The sequence below is a fragment of the Camelus ferus genome, chromosome 1 (assembly GCF_009834535.1).
Source record: "Camelus ferus isolate YT-003-E chromosome 1, BCGSAC_Cfer_1.0, whole genome shotgun sequence".
Classification (NCBI taxonomy): domain Eukaryota; kingdom Metazoa; phylum Chordata; class Mammalia; order Artiodactyla; family Camelidae; genus Camelus; species Camelus ferus.
Window position 1 is genome coordinate 112,783,467 of NC_045696.1, and position 24,659 is coordinate 112,808,125.

At 39.6% G+C, this 24,659-nt stretch overlaps 1 long non-coding RNA gene across 1 annotated transcript; it reads right to left on the minus strand.

The window, feature by feature from the left end:
* Nucleotides 1-417: 417 nt before the first annotated feature.
* Nucleotides 418-24,443, minus strand: LOC116663193. The gene is made up of 3 exons (XR_004319347.1): nucleotides 24,432-24,443; nucleotides 19,023-19,034; nucleotides 418-485 (listed from the first exon to the last, which is right to left on the minus strand). It is a non-coding gene; the product is annotated as an uncharacterized LOC116663193 (long non-coding RNA).
* Between the last annotated feature and the right edge of the window lie 216 nt (nucleotides 24,444-24,659).

The following is a 24,659-nucleotide window of genomic DNA, read 5'->3' on the forward strand; positions in this document are numbered from 1 at the left end:
CGGGAAACACGAGCAGGCTCCCAGCGGCCACGCCACACCTTGGCGCAGACCCAGTCTGGAAGGACTCAAGCTTTCACTTCTACTCGGACTGTAGCCGGGCAGGACCCTGTGGCCTTCCAGGGTCAGACCCCTCCCCGCTAACCTCTCCTCTAGCTCCTCTCTGATAACGGTGTCTCATGCATACTTCTTGACTTGTTCAGATGCTTAAAACCACCACCAAAGGGAAGAAATTAACTACCTGATGATCCAGAACCCATGGCCCCCAGACCCGGCACCTAGGGACTGACAGTGTTGACCGCCCTGTTCCCTCAGCATAAACCAATCAGGGAATTGTGCACAAGCTGATCTTGTACCTGTGACCCCCGCCCCGACGTGGCCGTTAAATAAGCTTTGCTCAGACCCTTCGAGGAGTTCAGAGTTTTCTTGGGCATAAGTCACCCCATCCTCTTTGCTCAGCCCTGCAGTAAAGCTTTCTCTGCTCCAAACTCTGATGACTCAGTTTGTTTGGCCTCAAGGTGCGTTGGGCACACGGACTTGCCTTGGGCAGCAGGACCTGAATGCTGTGGCGGCTTCTGGATGCTGCTCCCTTGCAAAATTTCTTCTTCACTGATGGTAACTGCTCTACCTCTCTACCGCCGGACTCAGATCCAGCCCGAGTGAGGGTGACGGGCCACGCCTACGTTGAGTGCCTGCTTCTCGGCTGCCAAGACTGCTGGACAACAGAGCACCAATCCTTTAAAAATTCTAACTAGAAATAGACCCTGCCTCCTATCAGGACTCACAAAAGGGGACTTGCCAAACGTAGAAGGAGGGGGTGGGGTGCTGAGTAGCCAGCAGAAACACAGATGACCTGCACACCTCACTCCTTCAGCTGCTCGATGCCACACCTCCCAAACCCAGCCCTGAGATGCCTCCTGGATGGTGTCATGCATTTATTCCCTCGTTTCTAAAAGCCTCATCCCCTTTAAGGAGAAAACTTACAGTCTCATGGATCCCTGCATCCAGGTCTAGTTGGGGGTCCCTCGAAGATGTCAGTCCTCCCAGCTCTGTCACGATTCCGCCTTCTGGACTCGACCGGACGGTTCACCATTTCTAACACATGCTACATAACACCACAGCATACAGGAAAAGGAAAGAGAAGTGAGTTAGTAAGTTATATAAATTTTCAAGTTGGCATAAATATCAGCAAATCATGAAAGGAAGGAAGTATGATTGGAAACTACAGGGTCACAGGACTCGTCTTTACAGCTAGCCCCTTGGCAACAGTTGATATTTGTGGCTTCTTTCTCTGGGGCCTCACTCCCAGTTATTTTGACCTCCGCTGCTCCGGGCTCTTTAGCTGGTGAGTGCCAACTGGTGCCTGCCATGGCCCTGCGACCGCGATTCCTGGGCTCTCAGATGTCCACCTGCAATCCCTCAAAAAAGCAAAGTGCACCCTTCCCTAACGTGCCTGCCTTCGCAGAGTTAACAGCCCTGGGAAATGGCCAGCCTCACCCTAGCTCAGGCTGACTTGTCCCGGCCCAGGTCTCCTATTGGAGTCATAAATTCCACTGCCTTGTTCGTGTCAAGTTCACGTCTCCATCTTACTGGAGTCATAAATCCACTCTCCTCCCTTATACCACCACCCCTTACCTCACGTATAGCCAATCAGAAATCTGTTCCCTCATCCCTTTGTGCTCACAGCCCCTTCCTCAGTAAAAGAACCCGGACGTTCACATTCGGCAGACACACAGGCACCTGTCGCCTGTGCAGCCCGCTGTTGCCTGTAGCAGCGAAACTATTAAACTTTCCTTTGTTCTTAAACTTTCCCTTGCCTTTGGTAAATTCTTTTTACCAACCCGCATCACTGGCCCGCCACCAAGTGTCCCCTAACACCTGGCGAGATGGCTGACCTCCATCTCTGAGGGGTCTGACCACCACAGGAGCACCCCGAGGACTGCGGTCCCTCCTCCAGCCCCCGCTGTACGAGAGCAGCCTTATTTCTCCTTGATCCTGAGTATCAATTCCCAAAGCCAACATTGTAACGAACTTGATCTGTTCACAGAAGCCCCAAATAGCCGGGTGACAGTCTCAGATTACAACCCAACGGAGGCATTTGGTGTAGAAGCTTTCATTTCTAAAGTGCTAAAGCATCGAAACCAGCAACAGATCCTAGAGTGACAGCAAAGGAGAGCACAGTTTTTCCGAATTGATTCACTAGGAAAAATCGTGCTGAGCCTACCTCCCTTTCACAACCTGGTTCTTGAGCCCACGGGTAGGCTGTGAACAAACCCTTCACCCTACGTGCTCACACATACACATCTCATGAGACAGCACCCAAATCCCACCATGTGGGGTCTCCCAGCTGGTGGCAGGACAGTTCCCCACAAACCCTGCCATCATCCTGTTAAGGGCACATTTTCTATGCTGGGAAACTAAGCGTATGCTCAGACTAGTGAATCCTACACGCACCAGCTCTTTGCTATCCTTCTCTCGCTATACGTCAATTCCTCATTGGAATATCACAAAATATCATGTGGGGGTGTGGCACTCAGGACAGTGGTGCTGGAGGCATGGCTGGAGAAAAGGCGACTCTACGTCCACAACAAGACTCCGATTCACTCCATGACACAGGGGACTCGCGAGTCGACGCTACAGCACGTGAAGCCTACAGTGAAAGGGCCGAGGCAACTTCTGGGCAAGGCATTCTTGAATCTGTGGAAGTAACAAACCTAGAAAGAAACAAGGTATAGGTGCAGACAGAAGGTGAGCAGTGTCCCAGAGTTGTGAGTGCCTGGAATGTGCTTGAAATGAATGTACTTTTTCTCCTCTTATTTCCCCCAGAGTGGGATTTAGAAACATGTAACTGATTTGTTCACTTATCCATTCAAAGCATGAGAAGGGATAACAAATCATGTATCAAATAAACCATTGTATATGTAAGGAGGAGCTCCCTGAAGGTTTTAGACAGGAGAGAAAAATCTGTGGGCAGTCAGCACATAGTTGGTAACTGAGTTGGAGAATGTGAAAGAGAGGGTTTAGGGAGACATAGATGTGAGCAAAGGTGTAGTCCTAAAGACTGAGGAAATCCAACAGTTAGTGAGATAAATAGACCTCTGCTATCTTCCCTTATCCCCAGGGGAATAATCTAAATTAAATGATGAAACCTCACTTGTAAACATGGAAAATATAATGCATTATGGGATAAAAAAAATGGCACAAATATAATGACCGATGTAGGAATGTAGCAGGGAGAATAATCAATTTTAAAATAAACCTGAGTGTCTCCAGACATCAGTCCACCTTGATTTATTTAGAGAAAATTTTTGCTGCAGTGGGATAGTTTATCATTTTACAATACTTAATAGAAATGATGTGTAAGGCTTTCTAACCACATTTTTCTGTAAGCAGAAAGGTGATGATGCAAAGATGGGCTTGAAGAAGAGGAGAGAGTCATCCTTTGAGCCTGGAGGAAAGAAGGAAAGGTAAGTGTGCAGAGAAAAATGTGTAGCACCCGGGCGCGGAGGAGGGGGGCCACACGTGGTGACTGTGGTGGGTGGCAAGGCCTGACTGATGCACAAGACAGGTGTTGGTTGATTTAGGGGTTTAAGAGAAATGAAGCAATTTTCTCTTTTGATAATTAAGGGAAATGGGACAAACAGCTGGCAGAGAATAAACAAGGAGACACATAGGTGACAGTGAAGTTTCAGTTCAGCAGTGGCCATGCATTTTTAAACAGGGTTGCTTTATTACCAATTTAAGATAAAACTGCCTTTATAACACTAGTACTATCTTGAATTTACAGTAATTGACACCCAAACCATCAGCTATTTAATTTTTTTTTAAAGAAACTGAGAATTGGGTGTCTAGCACACAACATTTAAGGATAGCCAAAATTTTACTTCAGAGCGGGTTGTTTTGATGGTGTCGAAACTCCTCATTTTTTTTCCCCACTGAACTAAAGCAATGAAAGAGCTATTTCATGAATCCTCTGAGTCACAGAGAGCCAGGAAGAAAACCCAGAAAGGCTGAGATCCGAGGTAGGATTGCCTACAATTGTGTATCCCCCTTGTCTCTCTCGTCCTCACCTCCCACTCGGCCGTGGAATTTCTCCAGGGGCCTCCCGGCTCCTCAGGGCCCACCCACCACCACACTTCCCGCTCCAGACCACGGCTAAGCCGCAAAGCACAGGGTTTTAATCCAGTTACAGGCGGCCAGTCTGCAGGGCCTGCAGGACGGTAAGCAACACGCCTGAAGGGGGCGGCTTCCCGTTTTCAAGGAAAGCTGACCAAAGTGGATGGTGTTAGAGTCTGTTCGTGCTTTTTGCTCCCAAAATGAAGTCAAGGCTAGAATTAAGTAATGACGTGTCTGATGTGATGGACGGATGAGTAAAAGACTTAGTCTCATTCTGCATGGCAGGAATTTTCTAAGGCAGCCTAAACTTCCTCCTGTGGACCTAAGTACTAGCTCCTCCTGGAACTTGATTTCCTTTTTCTAAAGAAATGTTAATGGTTCCGGGAAACAGAGGACTGTTTTTCAGAATGCCAACGCTGCCCATTTTTGTAAAATGCACATTAGGCAAATAGTTCATGGATAAACCCATTTTTTTTCTGAGTCACTTGAGTGCTATTTTGAGAATGTTAAATAAAAACTCCACTTTCCAGATGCGCATTTCTCCAAGGAGCTCTAGAGGAAACTGTTGAATTGTATCAGTGCACGTTCTTCTGGCCAGTCTCTCCATTAGTGAAATCAACTTGAAAACCAGTGAAATATTTCAATGAGATAGGAGAATTTTAATGTCGCCTAATGAAACTACTTTCTCAATTCATTTATTTGCTTTTTCCCAAGGGCATCCAACCAAACAGGCTTTCAAAAAATTTTAATACGTTGTCTTTCTTTTATTAAATCTACTCAGAGACATTAGCTAAAAGCATTTTGGAAGAGAAGTCCAGCTCTACCTTTTAAATCCCACTGGGCAGCCTGACTAAATCCACTGTTTGGGGCTCATCAAAAAATGGCAGCCTGATTAAGATGCTCAGGGACTCACTGGGGAAGTGGCGTATTATGTGTATATGTCTTCAGTACTGCTTTGTGCTTGGTGAAGGTTTACACTCTTGGTTTTCTCCCTTTCTTTGAATTGGTAAGTATTTCTATCCCATCTGTCACCCTTAACAAACTGCCACTGTTCTTTTAAATTTTGTAAAGAGACCACCTCAGATCTGCCCATTGCAGATTATTTAATTCTTAATTATTTAAATATTATTATTACACGTTTATTGTTTGTTTTACAATCTCATTGCCATTTAGAAAAGAGTGTGTAAACAACAAGGACCTGCTGTGTAGCACAGGGAACTATATTTAGCATCCTGTAATAACCTACAATGGAAAAGAATGAAAAAAAGAGTGTATGTAGGCATATAACCGAATCACTTTGCTGTACACCTGAAACTAACACGGAATGGTAAACCAATTATCTGTCAGTTTTAAAAAAAGAAAATAGAAAAGAACATGCAATAATTGTGAATAAAGGTTTAAAATAGTAAGCTATTAATGCAATTCCTATATTCTGTTCCTTCATATCTTTCAACTGTGTCTGTTTTAGTCTTTCCGCACTGTCGTAACCATCGCTCTCGCAGGCGGCCCCCTGAATTCTAGATTACTAACACTGCCACTACAGGGACCCTGTAAGGTGCCCTCCCCAGACTCCCTGGAATCCTTCTCCCCATGTTGTGTGCCCGCCCCCAGAGTCTGCGTACCTCCTCCCACCTGCGCCAGGAGCTGTCTTCAGAGCACTGCCCCGGCCTGCTGGAGTTGCGTCACCTACAGATGGGGACAGCTGGCCGTGTCTGGGGTTCACAGGTCCCAGGGTAGGCCCCACAGCTGGCAACTGGCTGGCGGGAGCCTGAGGGCCCAGCCGCCTTGCTTTGAAGACAGTTTACTCTCAAGGCTCCCACTGACGTCAGGCCACACCCGGGACCCCGCCTGAGATAGCACCCTCTGGAGACCTCCTCCACCTCCTGTCGTGTTTTCCCCATGTCCTGACGGGTCCTGTCAGGTAGCACTGCCTTCACCGATCATTGGTACAAAACCCTCACCTTCCAGCCAGATTCCAGGGCCAGACCTCGGACAGTCCCCAGAGGGTTCATTCTCTTGCCTGGCCTTCACGTCCTCATGTCCCCCCAGGACAAAAACGTCCCTTCAGAAATGCAGTCTGTTCACCACACTGCTCTGCTTCGAGCCTTTCAGGAATGTGCCACTGTCCTCCGGGACACCCTGACACCTCAGCCTGGGGCTCGAGCTCCTTTATGACCTTCACCTACGAAAAGAACACTTGTCTCCCATTTCCTCCCACACCTGAGTCCCCTTGGACTTTCCCAGTTCCTGGAGTACTTGTTCTCCAAGTCCTCCCACCTCTGGGCCTTCCCCAGGCTGACCCTCTGCCTGAGTCAGTCCTACCCTCTCCCCGCCTCTCCACTCCCCTCCCCAGCCTGTCCCTGCCCTCCTCAGACCAGGACTGCGCTCCTCGACCTCAGAGCGCTGAGCACACCTTTCGCCCATATCTGCCCCACTGTCGGAGTCCCTTGCGAGACTGTGAGCTCTGGGTAGGGGGCTGGCCATGGCTGCACCTTCACAACACATGGCATGGAGCTGGTGCTTTGTGAGAATTTGTTGAATGTGTGACTGCAGTGACAGATTAAAAGGCAGGTCGCCTTGGCGTTTCTGTGGAGAGTCAATCTGTCCCGGATGCTCAAAACATAACAAGACGAGGGGGATCTCATTTATCAGAATCCCCAGGGAGAACACTATGTGACTGGAAGAAATACTTGGGTGAGTGGCTTTGGTGAGTACTGAGATCTTGAAGTGTCAGACTCAGTGAACAATGGCTGAGCCCAAAGGGCCTCCTTCTCGGCAGTGTGCCCTGTGAAAGGCAGGGCTTTTCTTTTGCTAAGTTGAGAGTACAAGTTTTTGGCCAAAGCTGAAAGGCTGGGCCAATAGACAATGTGAAGAAACAGCCACTAGGGGGCTTTTTTCTGCCCCTTTGAATGAAATGGGGGATAAAAAAAGGAAAAAAAAAACAACAAAAAAACCAAAAAACTTTTCATGCAAGTTAAACAAATAATGAGCATTAATTTGCTAACGAAATATCAAAATCATTAGACTGTGCAAGGATCCCACATAGCTTTTAGATCCAGATGAACAAGTATATTTTTTTTCCTAAAATAAAACAGAAAATCTTTTTCTGTAAGAAACTCTAGTCCTCATTGTAATTCAGGTCCTCATTCTCTTTTCTGTTTTTGGTGTCACCATCAGAACGATGCCCAATGATGACAAGACAATGGCAGAATCTTCAAAGAATTTTTTTTTTGTCAGGGAGCAAATGTGAAAGAGATAATCCAATAATAATTCTGAAGGTGGGAACCATCGCTTGTTTGCTTGGAGAACTGGCTGGGAGAGAAGATGGTGGAGACTTCCTATGAGGGCAGCTTCACAAACTGATAAACAAACCCATTTCCCACTCAATTACTTTAATTCACTCCTGACAACCTTGCCATTAAATGAAGAGCTGTTAAATTTTAATAGGAGAAAAGCACAATATGTTCCATTGCAACCCAAGATAACCCAGTAATTTTATAGATTGTAAAATATAAAAATTAAAAAATGAAAACAAGTCAATGTAGGTAAAAAAAAAAAAACTTGAAGTAAGACATCTTGAAGAAAAAGAGTGATATGATGTAAGTTTGTTGCACTCTTTCGTTTTCTAAGAACACGTTCATTTTTTAAAAACTTTTGCTTGTTCAAAATGATCTTGCACTTACAAGTAATGTTCTATTGCAGATAATCACCATTATAGGCAGATGTAGGCTAAACACAGGAGAGCCTCAAAAAATGGGGCAGTAGGCACAGAGATGCTAACACTTCATCCTTCCACTTGGCATGTGACTACAAATCAAGATGGTGGGGGGCATCTGAAGACAGGACATAATTCAAACTGCTTCATTCAACTGTGTCAGACTTGAAACTGTTCAATCAAGAACATCGGTGTGATTTCTTCACCAGAAAAATTGAATGTTGAAATATTATTTCTCATCTCTTATTTATTTAGTGTGGTTTAGGGTGAAAACAATCTACCAAAAAAAAAAAAAAAAAAAGCAGTGTTCATTGTTCAAAGAGTAGTGCTATGAACTGAATGTTTGTGTACTCCCCAAATTAGCTGCCTCCCTGATCCCCAGTGGAATGGTATTTGGAGGGAGGCCCTTTGGGAGGGGAGTAGGTTGAGGTGAGGTCATGAGGGTGGGGCCCCCATGATGGGATCAGCGTCTTTATAAGAAAAGAAGGAGACACCAGGCTTCTCTTTCTCTCTCTCAGCCATGTGAGGATACAGCAGGAAGGTGGCTGCCTGCAAACCAAGAAGAGAGTCCCCACTTGATACCAAATATGCCGGCACCTTGGTCTTGGACTTCCTGGCCTGCAGAACTCTGAGAAATAAATGTTTGCTGTTTTAAGTCACCCTGTCTGTGGCATTTTGTTACAGCAGCCTAAACAGACTAAGGCAAGCAGTACAACTTTTCAAGCGCTGTTACAGCAAAAAGCCATCAACAGGGTCTCCATTGTGTAGGATGAATCTAAACTACTCAGTTTACTTTCTCTCCTTCCCTGCTTCAGGTTTTCCTTGGTGGTGTTGACTGAAATGCACCGGCAGCCAGGTGGATGGGAACTCCCTGCTGACTTAAGAAAGATCTTTGACAGAAAATGTGATGTCTCTTATCAAATACAGGGATGGATTAAAATCGTTTCCTTTTTTTTTTTATTACTTGATTTCACTACTAAATCCCACTCGTCTGTGAAAGTTACTAACTTCCGTTAAAAGTGAGATTTCAGAATGTCAGCTCCCGGTTACTAGACAATTCTTCCTGATTTATATCCCTTTGTGGCCTGAGCCTTCTAAGCAAAGGACATGTTTGAACAGCAGACGGCCTTGGAAGCTAGAGATAATGTATTCTTCTGGGGTGATTTGGAGACATCCAAGGATAGGGAAGATTGACTGCTCCCCTTTCCTCTCTGGAGGGACTTGCTTCCATTCCAAGGTAGTGAGTAATCTTTCTGTCCAAAGGGGAAGACAGGCAGGTGTACTTGCAGCCCCGTAAAATCATCACATCTCCTAATTTCGGGTTCCTCTGCTGTGGAGATGAACACCTGACAAGTGTCACACTGTCTTGCAAGAATGAGGGCTCAGGGATGCTGCCTTGGCTACTGTTTCTGTTGAGTGTCTCTGGCCAAGTGTGTGGCATCTTCTGCGGTATAAACACATGAAACTGTGATGGGCTAACTTGTCAGTTTCCAATTGGGGTACCATCTTAAATGCTTCACAGCTTCTGATTTACCACCCAATGTAAATAATTCTAAGAAAGTGATCAAAAACCATTCAGGCACATTCTCCCATGAACATGGCTCTACCAAACACCCTTTTGTGCTATGCACTGCAGTGAAGTATATTGTTAATTTTAAAAGTGTCTTGTACCATGAGAAAAAAATAACATCAAAAATAACCAAAAGTTTATTCAAGATTTTTTATATGGAAACTGACCAGTTGAACTTTAGCCTAGCTATATTTAGACTTAGTTTAGGATTTCTTGGATGATACAGACTAATGATACAATTCATCATTTCTAATAATAGTTTGACAAGATGGTGTCTCTTTACCTGTTTCTTTTTGTTGGCAAGAATAAACATCCATGTTTCAAACTCCAAAAATTTGGCAAGTATTTATCTCAAACTATTTCAACCAGGGAATTATGCTCTGATTCAAATGATATTCTGAATCCCCTAAAATAGGTTTGCCCTTTATGGATGATGGTGGCTATTGCTCACAGCCACTGTACCACTTTTATGTTGAGGGAGTGGGTGGAGATGCTTTGATCGCTGGGAAGGGAAGCCTCTCTCAACCCTCAGGGATAAAACCAATTAAGGTAATTCCTATTTGCCAATGATGGATCCAGGATTGACGAATGGCCCACTTTTGGCTAAAGAGATGTAAGGAAAAGTCTGCTGGGGAGACACATCTCATTCCAAACCAAATAAAAAGACTAAGGCTTCTCAGGAGAAGGCCTTTCGCCCTTTTGATCTTTCTTTGGAATGTGGATTGATGCCTTGGTTTGTCACAGCCTTGGGGGAACAGCATGAGAGGAAGAACCACTACGTTCAGGGTGACAGAGCAGATGGCCAGGAGGAGCCGAGTTCTGGACAGCAGTGTTGAAAAGCCACAGCAACTCCAGGAACCCTTACCTACAAGCTTCTCCCTGTGTGAATAAAATAAACTCTTCTTTATTAAAGCCACTCCCAAATCAGATTTTTTTTTGTTCTTAGCAGCTGAGCACATTCATGAGTAACACGCAGAGAGGGCTCATGGAGGAGAGCTGTTGGTAAGAAAAATAATCTAGCAATTGATTTACTTACTACCTGGGCATTTTAATTTGAAGGTATTTATATCAGTTTTAAATAGTTTGTAATACTGATTTTTTAAATCAAAGTCTGACCCAAAGACACTCATTTACCCATTCTCTGGTTGCAGAATTAGTATTAATGAATCTAAAATTTGACTTTTCAACCATATGGGTACACTTTACTAACAAGATTCTTATCCCAATCTTCCTTCAGTTTCAGGAATATCATTGCTGCTGCTAGATATTTTTCTTTTTATAATGGTATTTGAAATAGAGATATATAAATTGACCTGTTCTTTCTAAATAATGCGTTCTAAAAGAAACATTAACAGATTTTTTTTTTAACTAGCAGTTTTACCAAGGGCAGTGAGGGCAAGCATCTGACTAATCTTCCAATATGTTTTCTCCTCTAAGCAAGACATGGCCTCAATTTTTTTCTGAAAGAAAATTATCATTAATTGATTGTTTGAATAATAAAAGGAGTTTATTACATCTTTTGCTGTAACAGTTGCAAATAATTAACTGAAGATGCAAATAATTTCACTTGACTCCCTGATTATTGTAGATTTGCATGCACATGTATTCATACACATACGTGTATGCATGTGATTTTCATATACAAATGAATATTATACACATGCATTTTCAAGCTTCTGAATGGCTCAGAGGAAAGGAAGATAAAAGGGAAAAAAAGTCTTTCAGTCAAAATTTAGAAACTGGCAATCAAAGTATGGAACTGACCAGTGAACAAGGATGTATCAGTGTAAATTTCAAATAGAAGTAGTGAAGAGAATCTTGAGCTGTTTTATAATTCAACTGATGAAAGAAAGAAAAGGTGAGACATATAAACACATTGGGAAAAGACTTAAGCTCCTTGCTGTTTGACAGGAGATATTAACATTAAAGATGAAAACATAAAACTCACAATATGTCAGTGCTATAAGGACAAAGCTGACAAATTACTGAATGATTATCATCAACTCAAAAAATGTTTAAGATTGGTCACTGCATAAGGAAATGTAAAGTGTCTTGAAAACTTCCACCTCACAAGTGAAGAAACAGTAGAAGTTTTGCCATACTACGCAATAATCTTAAAAATTTCCATGTTAGCAATAACAAATTACAAAACAGACACTTTCTAAAACACTGATTTTGATAACTCTGTTTTTGATCAAACATATTAGAAAAGACTAAATTATCTTTTTACCCTCTCAATAGAACTGATGTGACAAAACTTTTGTCATAGAAAGAGATGATCAAGAAATTTGCAGCCAAAAATGTAGGAAAACACTGTTTAAAGTGGAGTTAAGCAATTATTTAGTAGAACCTATTATGTTTTTCTGATCTTTGTGATATTTGTCAGATTTTCAAAGTTCAATTTTTTAATGATTTCCTATTCTAAGTAAATGTTTTCAATATTTAAACTTATATTCATAATCTTGTATTCTTTTGTTAAGGAGGCTTCCTTCTGTATCCTGCTGAAGTTTGGGGCTCCCACAGTTTTGAGTTCATACCTGGCCGGCTTGTTATGAGTCCTCAGGGGAGAATTCTCTGTGCACATAGGGCCCCGAGGAGACAGGCAAGCATCCGCGCTGTCTCCTTCTGTGTTGCAGGTTTACTTCTCACTGAGATGAGCCCTTTGAGATCCCTGCTTACGCTTCAGTCTCCTGTGTCCTCATCAAACACGTGGGCCCCAAGGTCACCAGCCGACCTGGGTACCTAAAGTCTACCCCCAGATTTCCCCAATTTTTGTTTTTGCTTTTTGGTGTCTCTGGATTCCTTTCCTTCTTGTCAGTTCCACAAGGCATTTCGAAAGTTTTTAAACTCATTTCCCTCCAGCATTTTACTTGCTTTTGGCAAAAGAACTTCTAAGATATCTAATCCAATATCCTTCCGGAAATGAAAATGCCTGTAAATCTAATGTTCAATATTTAATAAAATATTTACCTGTGTTTTACCTGTATCGGCAGGAATATTTTCTTGATCATCACAATCTCTTTCTCTATATGGCTTTTATAATTACAGTGTGCACTGTGTGTTCTCCTTCATTTAAGACGATATTTAGCATCATTTGTCATTTACCTCCTGACTTTCCCATGATAGTGATCGTCAGCCCATTGTAATCTGCCCAAGTTAGGGTTTTCTGTCATTTCTCAGCTGGCAGCAACCCTCTAGAGTTAAATGGGTCAGGTCTTCGATCTAATTTGAGATATGAGTCACTACAAATATTAAAGATGACAAATGATAACACTCACATGCATATTGAAGAAGACGTGGGGAGGCTGATCTGCTGAAAAGAGACCCAGGCAGGGAGGCTGCTGTCTCTCTAGCCCCAGCCTTCACTTGGGGCTGTGGCAGAGGTTGCTGCAGTGATTACAGCATTGAGGATTACACACACACGTACTCACGCACACACACGCACAGGCATACACACCCACACACACAGAAGCACAAACAGAATATGAAGGCAGATGAAATGAGTGACCCAGATCCAAGGAAGGAATCAGATTCCCTTTCCTTTCCTCTTGAAGGTGGGCTGCAGAAAGAATAGAGTCCCCTTACTATTTTATAGGTTGGGACAGGTGTTTAGGTTGTGTTTAGCATCCAAATCAAAGAAGGAAACATTTTTCCTGGAGAGATTGCTTCAGTTGTCAGAGAAATCAGTTTGTACTTCCTCATTTTATTTTAATAGCATTTGCCTCATTAAAAGCATCACCTCTTGCTTTTCTTTCATGCCCAAAAGGATTGTAAACATCTGGTGGTCAGTTTTTATCCACTCTTTTGCCTTACTTTTCTTTGAGTTCATAAATTGTGAAGAATAAGTGTAACAGACTATTTCTGGAATTTGTGTACAGTTTTTTTTTTTTTTTTTTTTTTTTAATCCTTAGAGAAGGCACTTCTACTGATTTAATTCCAGGCAAAATTCACCATGAGGTCTGAATTCTGGGAGCAGGTGATACTGAATGTTTTCACCAGGGCTGACGTTGCCATCACCCCAGTTGCCTTCATGAAGAATGCATTTTTCATTAAGTCTTTTTCCACATGTCATAGTCCAGAGGTGCCCAAGAGCAGTGCTTCAAAGCCTATGGAAAGGAAAGTCTTTCTATTACAGCCACTGCCAGTCACGGCACTGTTACCTCTCCAAATGGCTGATGGATCATTGGTCCTACAAACTGTGAACATTTGTTTTGTATTCTAGAGTCTGTGAATACAGAGATGAGAGGGCATTATTCCTGTCCTACAAGAGTTTATAGTCTAGTTCTAATAGCTTTTATTATTGAGGGTCTGTCATGGTCTGGCAGCTAGCAAGTTAGTGCTTAAACCTCACTGTAACTCTATAAAATAAATATCATAACTTAAGATTCAAACCCAGTTTTGTCTGATTGCACACTGATACTAATGCACACATTTACCTCTTCCTCTTAATGAAATGTTATTGTTGATACGACATGTTATAAAATTGTTACAATTTTACTTCTTGATGCCAGGATAATGTCTCTTGATCATTGATCATCTTTCTTACTTTTGTTTCAAATTTAATTTCCTAATCTGAATTATCTCTCAATTTTTAAGGAAATGAATTTAAAGATGACAAAATATAACTAAGTAGAAGCTCATAGCTAATAACCTATTTTACTACAGCATTCCAAAATGTCTTCCCAAACTGCTGTGCAAATGCTGCATTCCCAGCTCAGTTCCTACTCAGATTCCAAAAATGCCTGATGCTACGATCACCACCCAGAATAGGGGGAAGTGTAATGGAGCAGGTGGTGGGATGCAATGCGACAGTGGTTCACAGTGACTTCAGTTCGAGTATCACACTCTGACAACACTGCTAGAACACAGGCCCAGCGAACACACTGCTAGGCCTTGGAAGAGTCCCGTACAAGGGAGGAGCACCACAAGTGCCTGCAGCTAAACTTTGTATTTTCCTGGGAAACCTGCTTTTCAAGCCAACCTTTTAACCAGAAGGAGATTATAGACAGAATGTTGAAGCAGCACCATTGAAGAGATGATGGCTGAGAACTTTCCAGATTTGTTGGTAGGCAAAAATCCTCATACTTAGAAAGTCCAGTAAACCCCAGACAGGGTAAATGAAAAGAAACAGGTACCCGACTATATATAAAATAGATAAACAAGTTTATATTGTATAGCACCGGGTACTAGACTCATTACCTTGTAGTAACCTATAATGAAGAAGAATATGAAAACAAATGTATGTATAACTGAACTATTATGCCATACACAAGATATTGACACAACATTGTAAACTGATTATACTTCAATAAAAAAAATAAACATGTACATAGACACAGTATAGGAAAGCTGCAGAACAGCAAAGAAAAAAGTTTGTAAGTCAGAGAAAGAAGATAGGTTACCTAAGAAAAGAGCCGTAAGTGCACTTACGGCTAAGTTCTCAATAACAAAAATAAAAACCAGGGGAAAAAAAGTGGAATTATACCTTCAGAAACTTGAGAAAAGTAACTATCAACCCATAATTAAATACTCAGCAAAATTACCTTTCAAAAATGATGTTCATTTTTATTTCACTTAAAAACACTTTTTAGATAAACAAACACTGTAAGTTCACCATGTATGGCAGTAGACCCTCATAAAAGTAAAATATCTAAAGTATGCAGTTCAGGCATAAAGAAAATTATTATTGCAATTATTCAAAAATGCAAGAAGGAATAGTAGAAAAATGTATGAGAAAATATGTGGGTAAATTTAAACAAATATTGATGTATGAAATAATAATTAAAATAACAATAATGACTATTTGCGGGGTTAAAAAAACCATGATTAAACTGAAATTGTGTGAAACAATAGGGATTAATTTGGTGGATGGTGTTTAAAATGTTCTAAGGTTCCTATTTACATTTTTCAGCAGCAGGCAAAAATATTAATAATTGACTTAGTTAGGCTAAAATATAGGGTAAACACTGAAAAAAGGATATAGAACACATTTTTCCAAAATAATGAGGGGAAAATGAACTAAAACAAACAAACAAAAATAAACACATTCAAAAAGGGGGGAAAAAGACAGAATAAGCCAAACAAACAGAAAGCACAAATAAGACGGTAGTAATAGATGCCAACATGAATATTCACACTCAATGTACATTGATCAGGCACTCAGTTAAATGATAAATATCATTACACTGGATTAAAACACCAAATCCAGCTATTTGTTGTTGGAAACATATGCAATATATAAGGCCACAGAAAAATTCAAAGTACAAGGATGGAAAAGTTACAAGGCAAATAATGACAAATACCAATAAAGTAGTTAAGAAAAATGATATAAATTTAGTTCTTTTGAAAGACTGAAAAATGTTCTAAAGTTGTATTCATTTAATATGCTTGCCCCAAGATATTTTTTAGTTGACAATGATAATAGTTACTAACTCTTCAAAACTGATGAAAGACACCAATATACAGACTCCATAATACCAACAGATCACAAGCAGGATAAATTGAAAGAAAAAATCCACACTCAGACACATCATATCAAAACTCCAGGAAGTTCAAATTTAAAGAAAAAAGTCATAAAAAAAGTCTGAAACAAAAGAAAACAGAAAGGAAAGAAAAGGAGAAAACAGAAGGTGAAAAAAAATTACAAAAATTAAAATACAAAATAGAAGAAAGAAGAAAATATAATTGCAAACTGAAGGTAGGAGATATAGGGAAGTATGAAGAACAAACAAAATGGTGACCATATCACTAAAACTATATAAAATGTGACCATATAAACTGAAATAAAAATGGTCCTTGTGTAAAATAAACTATAGAAAGAATTAAAATACACAAAAACAATAACATTAAAATCAGGAGGAAGGAAAATGAAATTAAAGAATGCCAAGGTATTTTTATTGTCTGAAGCAAAGCATAAGAACAAATTAACATTAAGTATTGATTAGTAAATGATGCAATATTTTTTTTTTAGTAACTACTGAAAGAAAGAGTAAGAAAATGTTTAACTTCCAAACTGATAAGGTAAAAAAATATAAAAAAATAAAAATTACCAATCCAAAAGAAGGTGGTAAAGGCAAAATAAATTTTTAAAAAAATTGAACAGAAAACAGATAGTAAAATGGTAGATATAAACCGAAATGCTTCACTGATTACAATATATGGGATACAGACAAAGCTTGTCACACTAGATTTGTTTATCCATACTAGACATGTATACATACACATTATTTATGAGACACCTAAAATGTAAGGATTCACAAGGGTTAAAAGTAGTGAAAAGTGAAAGCAGATATATAGTGTAAACAATTAACCAAAAGAAAGGATGTATAGCTTGTTTAACATGAGACAAAAAAAAAATTATTCAGGATCAAGAGATCATTATTTATGGTTCCTTCATAAGGATTATTTACTAGAAAAGGATGACAATCCTGTATTTTTACACACCTAAACTCAACTTCAAAATACATAAAGCACAATCTGTGAGAAATACAATGATAATGTAAATAACTACACAATCAGAGTGGAAGATTTTAAAACAGTTTTCTGAAAACTTTTCAAACACGCACCCCAAATATCAATAATTTAATCATAAACCAAATTAATAAACAGAGCATCTCACCCAACAGCTGCAGAAACATTTTCTTTTCAAAGATGAAATGAACATTTACCCAGTTAATCATTCGCTGGGCTACAAATCATGTCTCAAGCAATTTCAAAGGGCTGAAAACATACAGAGGATGTTTTCTGATCACAGTTCATTTAAGTTGGAAATTCAAAGCTTCAGTCAGTTAAAAAAGAGGAGAAAATTCCCATATGGTAATAAATTAAAGCTTTAAGTGTATAAATCACACATGGTTAAAGAAGCAATTTAAATGAAAATTGGAAAGTATTTTTAACTGAATTATTCAAACCTTACAGAATGCTCTGAAGCAGGTTTTCTCAACCTCAGCACAGCTGACATTTAGAGGTGGATAATTCCTTGCAGTGGGGGCCACCCTCTGTATTGTGGGATGTTTAGCAGCATTCTTGGCTTCTATCCACTAAAGGCCAGTATCTCTTTCTCCCCCAGATGTCTGCAGATATAGACAAATGTCCCTTGGGGTAGGGCAAAATTGCCCCTGGTTGAAAACTACTGTTTCAAGAGATACCTAGAGGAAAAGAGAGGTGGAGGTGGGGAAGGTTGAAAATCAGGAGCTCAGCATACATCCGTTCATCTACTTCAGAAAGTCTGAGGAAGGATAGCGTTAACACAAGAGGATGGAGGGCAAAGGAAACAGTCACTATACAAGCACAGAGCAACAAAATAGAAAACAAACACAGAATAAAGGCAATCAACAAAGCCCACATTTTCTTCTTGAGAAGATTAACGACATTTCTATCCCTGAGGCAAGACCAATCAAGAACAGGAGAAAAACACAAATAACCAACAGCAGTAATGACAAATAATCACAGATCCTGCAAACATCAACAAGATAATGTTAATAACAAGCCTTCTGCTAATAAATTGAAATAGTATATGAATTTTAAAATGCCTAGAAAATTATATTTTATCAAGAATTCAAAAGATGAAATTCAAAACTTGATAAATTTTATAACCATTAAATTGAATATAAATAAATACCACCCCCCCACACACGACAGCAAAAACAAAACAAACAAAAACCACTCTAGGCCCCTAATAGCCACCCTAGAAAATGTTATCTAACATTAAAGGAAGAAATAATATCCAGCTCAGAAAATGGAAAGAGAGGGAAGGATATCCACCCATTCATTCCATGATGTAGCGAAATCTTGATACCCCAAACCGATACAGAATGAGAAAGGAAAATCCCTGGCCAATCTCATCCACGACCATAAATGCAAACCCTTCAGACTCAATATTAGCCAGCAGAACCCAGCACTATACAAAAGCATAAAATACCTTGAGCAAGTTGAGCTTACTACAGATCCACAAAATTATTTCAATGTCAGAATATCAACATGTAACTTGACACATTAACAGATAAAAAAGGAGAAATATACATGATGATTTCAACAGATACCAAAAAAGTATTTGATGAACTATAACATCCATTCATGGCAAATGTGTTTAGTAATCTAGTAATATAATAAAAACTCTGCAATATGATAAAAGGAAGCTATTCCTCCTCCCCAAAACCCTACAGCTAACATCAAAAGTTAAAATGTTGAAAGGTTTTTCTCTGAAACAGGAAGCATAGCAAGACAGACTCCTTATCAGCATTGCACTGAGGGCCTAACTAAATTAAGAGGCAATAAAATCAAAAAGAAAGATTAAAGAATTGGGAAAAAAAATAAAACTCTCTTTGCTGGTAATGTAATCAACGCATAGATTATCAAAGGATGCACAGACAAGTTATTACATTAGTAAATGAGTTTCGCCAACCTGCTGATACCACATCAATGTATAAATACCAACTATATGCACATGGTTGAATATACAAACCAAATTTTAAAAAGATATCCCCAATAGCTCTAAAGTGAAGTATTTTAACCTATTTACATGGGTAATTTTGATAAAAATTAAAAAGAACAAATCAACCAAATTCTCACTCTAAGAAGATGCTGAAAATATTGTTGCTGTCATCATATAAGTTTCTTTTTAACAAAAGAAGAAAACTATCAAATATGGACTGCTTATCCCCAGAAGCTCTGCTAAGTAATTTGTTTCACTTACTTTTCAAAACTACAAAGTAGTAGAAGCGTTTTCCTCCCGTGCAGGCTAGGAGATGTGCCGACAGTGTGGGAACCTTGGCTGGAACTCAAGTCCTCCTGACTTCAAAGCCCAAACTCTTTACACGGTTTATTTTCTCCTTCTAATCTGTCTAAGAATGGACAGTGCTCATTTATGTAAACATTGATATTCACCCAGAATATCCTTTGGACATTTTAATATGATTTTTGCAAAATACCAAGATACTTTCACCATAATGCTTTCAATCTAAATTAGCACCATATTTAAAGAACATGACAATACAACAGCCAGGAGATAAAAATGTATTCTGGTCTTTGTCGACAGCTAACCAGTATTCTCCCCCAAGTAATTATGAGAAGCCTTTGTAGTTTTGTCTTTATTATGGAGTTATTTAATTAAACCTTTTCCAAAATGTACTTGTAATGTTCTGCATATTGATCTCTTGGAAGGTGAGGATGGATAAAAAACTAAGTATTAATGCCAGCAAGTCATCAGTGTCCTGTCCTTTCTACAGACCTACAGATTTATTAATCAATTTCACGAGTGATCTACTATATCCATGTATAAAGTTCTCATTCAATCATTCATTCATTTAACAAATATTTGTTGACGTGCTGGTCATGAAACTGTGCTCTGGGGAGAGAACTGTGAACAAAGTGACCAGATTTCTGCCCTCAAACCAGTGAGGTCTTGTGTACATGCAAGAAAGGCTACCAAATCCAAGTGTGGCAGTATTTCCAAAGCCACAGAGGACAGTCCCCACACTGCTTTCTGGGCACATAAACCACCTGTCTCTCAGCAATAAGCCAACTGGCCAGCTGATGATGCTACAGTCTGTTTTGCTTTTAGGTTGGAGTAAAAATTCATCATTAGAAAGAAGGAATAATGGCTCTACCAACTGATCCTTTGATTAATAAGAATTCAATGTAAAGTAACAAAAAGCGGTGTCCCCTAAGAAGTCTTACAATGACCACTGTTCTAGAGGTCAGACTTCTACCTGGATCCTGCTTAAGTCACATAAGGAAACCAGTAGAACCGTAAGATGGAGCTCATGTTTCCATTTCAGTCATTTTGTGTTGAATAACAAGATAAAGTTAATAAAAAGTAGGTTTGAATTGTAAGCAAATACCGAGTTCTAGTTAATGAAATGCATGCTGAAATATTTAGAGAGAAGTGCACTGAGGCACTGCAACTTACTTTGAAATACATCAAAAAATATGATATATTGATGGGTGGGTAGAGGCATGGATAGATGGATGGATATGTATAAGGCGAGTGTATTAAAGTATTAATTGTGGAATCTAGATGGTCAATATGTTCAGTGTATAATTTTTTAAACTCCTCTGCATGTTTAAAAAGGTTTATTAAAAATGTTAGGAAAATGTAAATGACCAAACTGTTAACCAAAAAACAAATAAATGCATATTTTAAAGCATGTATTACTACTTTCCTGAAATTAATATTTATTCTATTTAAAAATTTCTAAAAATTTTTACACAATTTTGAAAGATTACTTTCAATATACAGTTATTACAAAATATTGGCTATATTCCCTCATGCTGTACAGTACATCCCTGAGCCTGTCTTACACCCAATAGTTTGTACCTCCCACTCCCCCACCCCTATGTTGGCCCTTGCTCCCACTGGTAACCACTAGTTTGTTCTCTGTATCTGCAAGTCTGCTTCTTTTATGTTATATTCACTAGTTTGTTGTATTTTTTAGATTCCACATGTAAGTGATGTCATACAGTATGTATCTTTCTCTGTCTGACTTGCTTCACCTAGCATAATGCCCTCCAAAGTCCATCCATGTTGCTGTAACTGGCAAAATTTTGTTCTTTTTATGGTTGAGTAGTATTCCATTGTGTGTGTGTGTGTGTGTGTGTGTGTGTGTGTGTGTGTGTGTGTATACACAGCATCTTCTTTATTCATTCATCTGTTGATGGACATTTAGGTTGCTTGCATATCTTGGCAATTGTAAATAATGCTGCTATGAACACTGGGGTGCATGTATCTTTTCGAATTAGTGTTTTTGCTTTTTTCAGCTATATATCCAGAAGTGGAATTGCTGGGTCATGTGATAGTTCTATTTTTAGGTTGTTTTTTTTTTGGTGTTGAGTTGTATGAGCTGATTATAATGTTTAATCTTTAATTACACCATATGCACAAGTACATTCTTATAAAAGATAGACAAACATCATCGATAAAAATGTTCTTTGATCAACACCCCAAATCCTAGACCTCTCTATAGAACTAAACCTTATTAAGCAAACTTCCTGTGCATGTTCCAGATTCATATATATATGAACATGTGCTGGTCTTTCCCTCTCTTAAGTAGGCTAAAAACTCTGTGAAGACAGGAATCATTGTTACATTTTTCCTTTCTATACACAGCGTCTAGAGTTGTATTTGACACATAATAGGTGTTCAGGAAATACATGTTAAGTGACTATAATCCCTGAAAATAAACTAATTAAATAAATCAGAAACGCCACCAAATAGCAGATAGCAGTAGTGCCCCGTAGAAAACCACGTTTTTGTGGCTTCCCTATGCCAACAGGGACCGGACGTAGAGTTAAGTGTAACACTGACTCGATACTCACTTTCTCAAGTAAGCGAGTCTAGTAAGCATTCAATGAGTGTGTCTCACGTACCGTTGCACTAAGCTTAGGCCCTCAGGTGACGACAGGGGGTTTCAACCTTGGCTCCACTGACACACTGAAAGGGAGGCCTCCTTCTGGGGGCGGCTCTGGGACCTGTAGGCTGTTTAGCAGCATCTCTGGCCCCTACCCACTTCTTGCTGTAGCATCGCTCCCTCCAGTCATGACAATCGAAAATGTTTCCAAATGCTGTCAAGTGTCTCTTGGGGACAAAAGTAGCCCCCAGTTGGGCCACACAGAAGCTGTGGCCTGAGTCCTGGGCAGTGGCCTCAGGCCTGTGTGCAGCAGTCTTCCCTTGAGTGCACACCCCACCCCCAGGAGGTGAGAACTCAGGCTACTGTCACCGTCGTGACCCAAAGACCGTATCTTTCTCCCTCTCCCGTCTCTGGTGTCTAGACTTCTTTTTTTAGAATCATACACCAAAAAATACACCATTACTGTGCATTTCCAGACAATAGAGCTACCATCCTCCCTTTTCCAAATGCCCTATGCTTCTGGGGGAGGAAGTTCAGGAAGGGTTGGAAACAAGATCAGAAACTATCTTTAAGATGGGAAGGGTATAGCTCAAGTGGTGGAGCACATGCTTAGCATGCACGAGGTCCTGGGTTCAATCCCCAGTACCTCCCCTAAAAATAAATAAACCTAATTACCTCCTCCACCCACCAAAAAAAAAAAAAATTATCTTCAGTCCGTCAAAGGAGAATTTTACTCTCTTCTGATGGAGAAAGCTTCCTGGCACCTCTCTACAGACTTGAATAAAATAAGCACAAATATAACCTTCACTAGGGCATCATGCTGTGCACTTAACCTCCCTAAGTCATGCGAATGCCCTGAGGACCATTTTACAACCTGGCCTCTGACTCCTCAAATACAATTCTTTAAGTGTACGGGTGGTGCAGAGCAGACACTCCGTAAATATTTGTTGAATGGATGGATAGATCATACTATATAAAATGTAAGAGCAATGCGATACCAAACTATGACTATTGTCTACAGAAATATTGTTGACTCTGCCCTGTGATTAAAGATATGTATTTTTCTTTCCTTTAATTTGCAACACCACCAAACATATTATCTTTTTTCATTGGACAAAGTTTACTTTAACATGACGGTTCACCAACCTTCAAACCAACTTGTTGAAGAATACGTTTTAAAAGATAATAAAAAATAGACTTTTTTTGAAATCTGCATGCTAAAACCTAACAGTTTTCAGAAAGAATGTTCCAGTTTAATTCCACCATAAGGAATAAATATTTCAATTCAATTCTCTATTATCTCATATTTCTGTAGAATATTAAATGAAATGTGATTCATTAAAACCTCATTTGTTCATTATGAAAATACAGTAGCAACTTATACTCACTGTAAATGGACTCATTGCAGGAGTAATTTGCAAATTATATTAAGTCTTTACTTTCTAAGGGAAACCACATATTTTATTTACATTGAAACTTAATCATAATGTTCAAAGTCCTAAACCATATTCTTTATTTTGCAAATTTAATTTTGCACAAATCTTTCAAGTCAGTTACCTCTTACATAACAAATTATGTCATGTATATCTGCCCAGAAAAATTATAATTTGACCACTTACATGGAGCTTGAAATAAAGGCAGAAATTCCCAGTACATTCTATATTTAAATGCAATTTTCTTTTCCTCTCTGATTTGTATATTCCAGTCTTGGCCCTGGGGAACTGTGAAATCATTTTCTATTTTTGCACTGCCAGTTTTCAGACTCGAAAAAGCATCATAGAACTCAAGCACCTGATAAGCACTTTACACACAATGTTTAATCCTTTTTGGAGACAAAAAAATATCCATGATTGAAATTACGTGTATGAGAATAAACCAGTACAATTTCGTTTCCCAGGGGAAAGAAAACGGCCCCACTTACTCATCATAGAGATGCCCCATGTACAATAAAGGCCATTATCCTTTAGCAGCCCTTTGAGAAGCCAGAGGATGTTACTGTTGGACGAAAATTTACCAACAGAAGCAATAGCACCGGGTTGCTTAGATGTGGCAATGACATGGACTGACAATGACTGTGAGCAGGTGTCCGAGGGAGCAGAGGGACCAGCTCACTTCTGTTGCTTCTTCCTGGAGACAGATGACCAGTAGTCGGAATTCTCAAATGGGAAGATTTGACCTTTTAACTTTTTTATGGTATAGTTCCACAAAGCATCCCAGTGTAAAAATTAGTAGCATTTACAAGACATGGAAGTGACCGAAATGTCCATCTTCCTAGATGGCCTCCTAGATTCCTCAAAAAGCTAAAAATAAACTTACCATTTACTTACATTTACTTACCATCCGATCCAGCAGTCCTACTCCTGGACATATATCCAAGGGGAATGCTAATTTGAAAAAAATACATGCATCCCAATGTTCATAGCGGCACTATATACAATAGCCAATACATGGAAGCAATCTAAATGTCCATTGGCAGATGACTGGATAAAGAAGTTGTGGTGTATGTATACAGTGGAATACTACTCGGCCATAAAAAGAATAAAATAATGTCATTTGCAGCAACATGGATGGACCTAGAGATCATCACACGAAGTGAAGTAAGCCAGAAAGAGAAAGAAAAATACCATATGGTATCACTTCTATGTGGAATCTAAAAAAAAAAAATGACACAAATGAACTTAATTACAAAACAGAGACAGACTCGCAGACATAGAAAACAAACTTATGCTTACCAAGGGGTAAAAGAGTGGGGAGGGATAAACTGGGAGTCCAGGATTTGCAGATATTACTATATATAAAATAGATAAATAAGATCCTACTACATAGCACAGGGAGATATATTCAATACTTGTAATGAAAAAAATATGAAAAGGAGTAAAATTGAATCACTGTACTGTACACAGGAAATTAATAC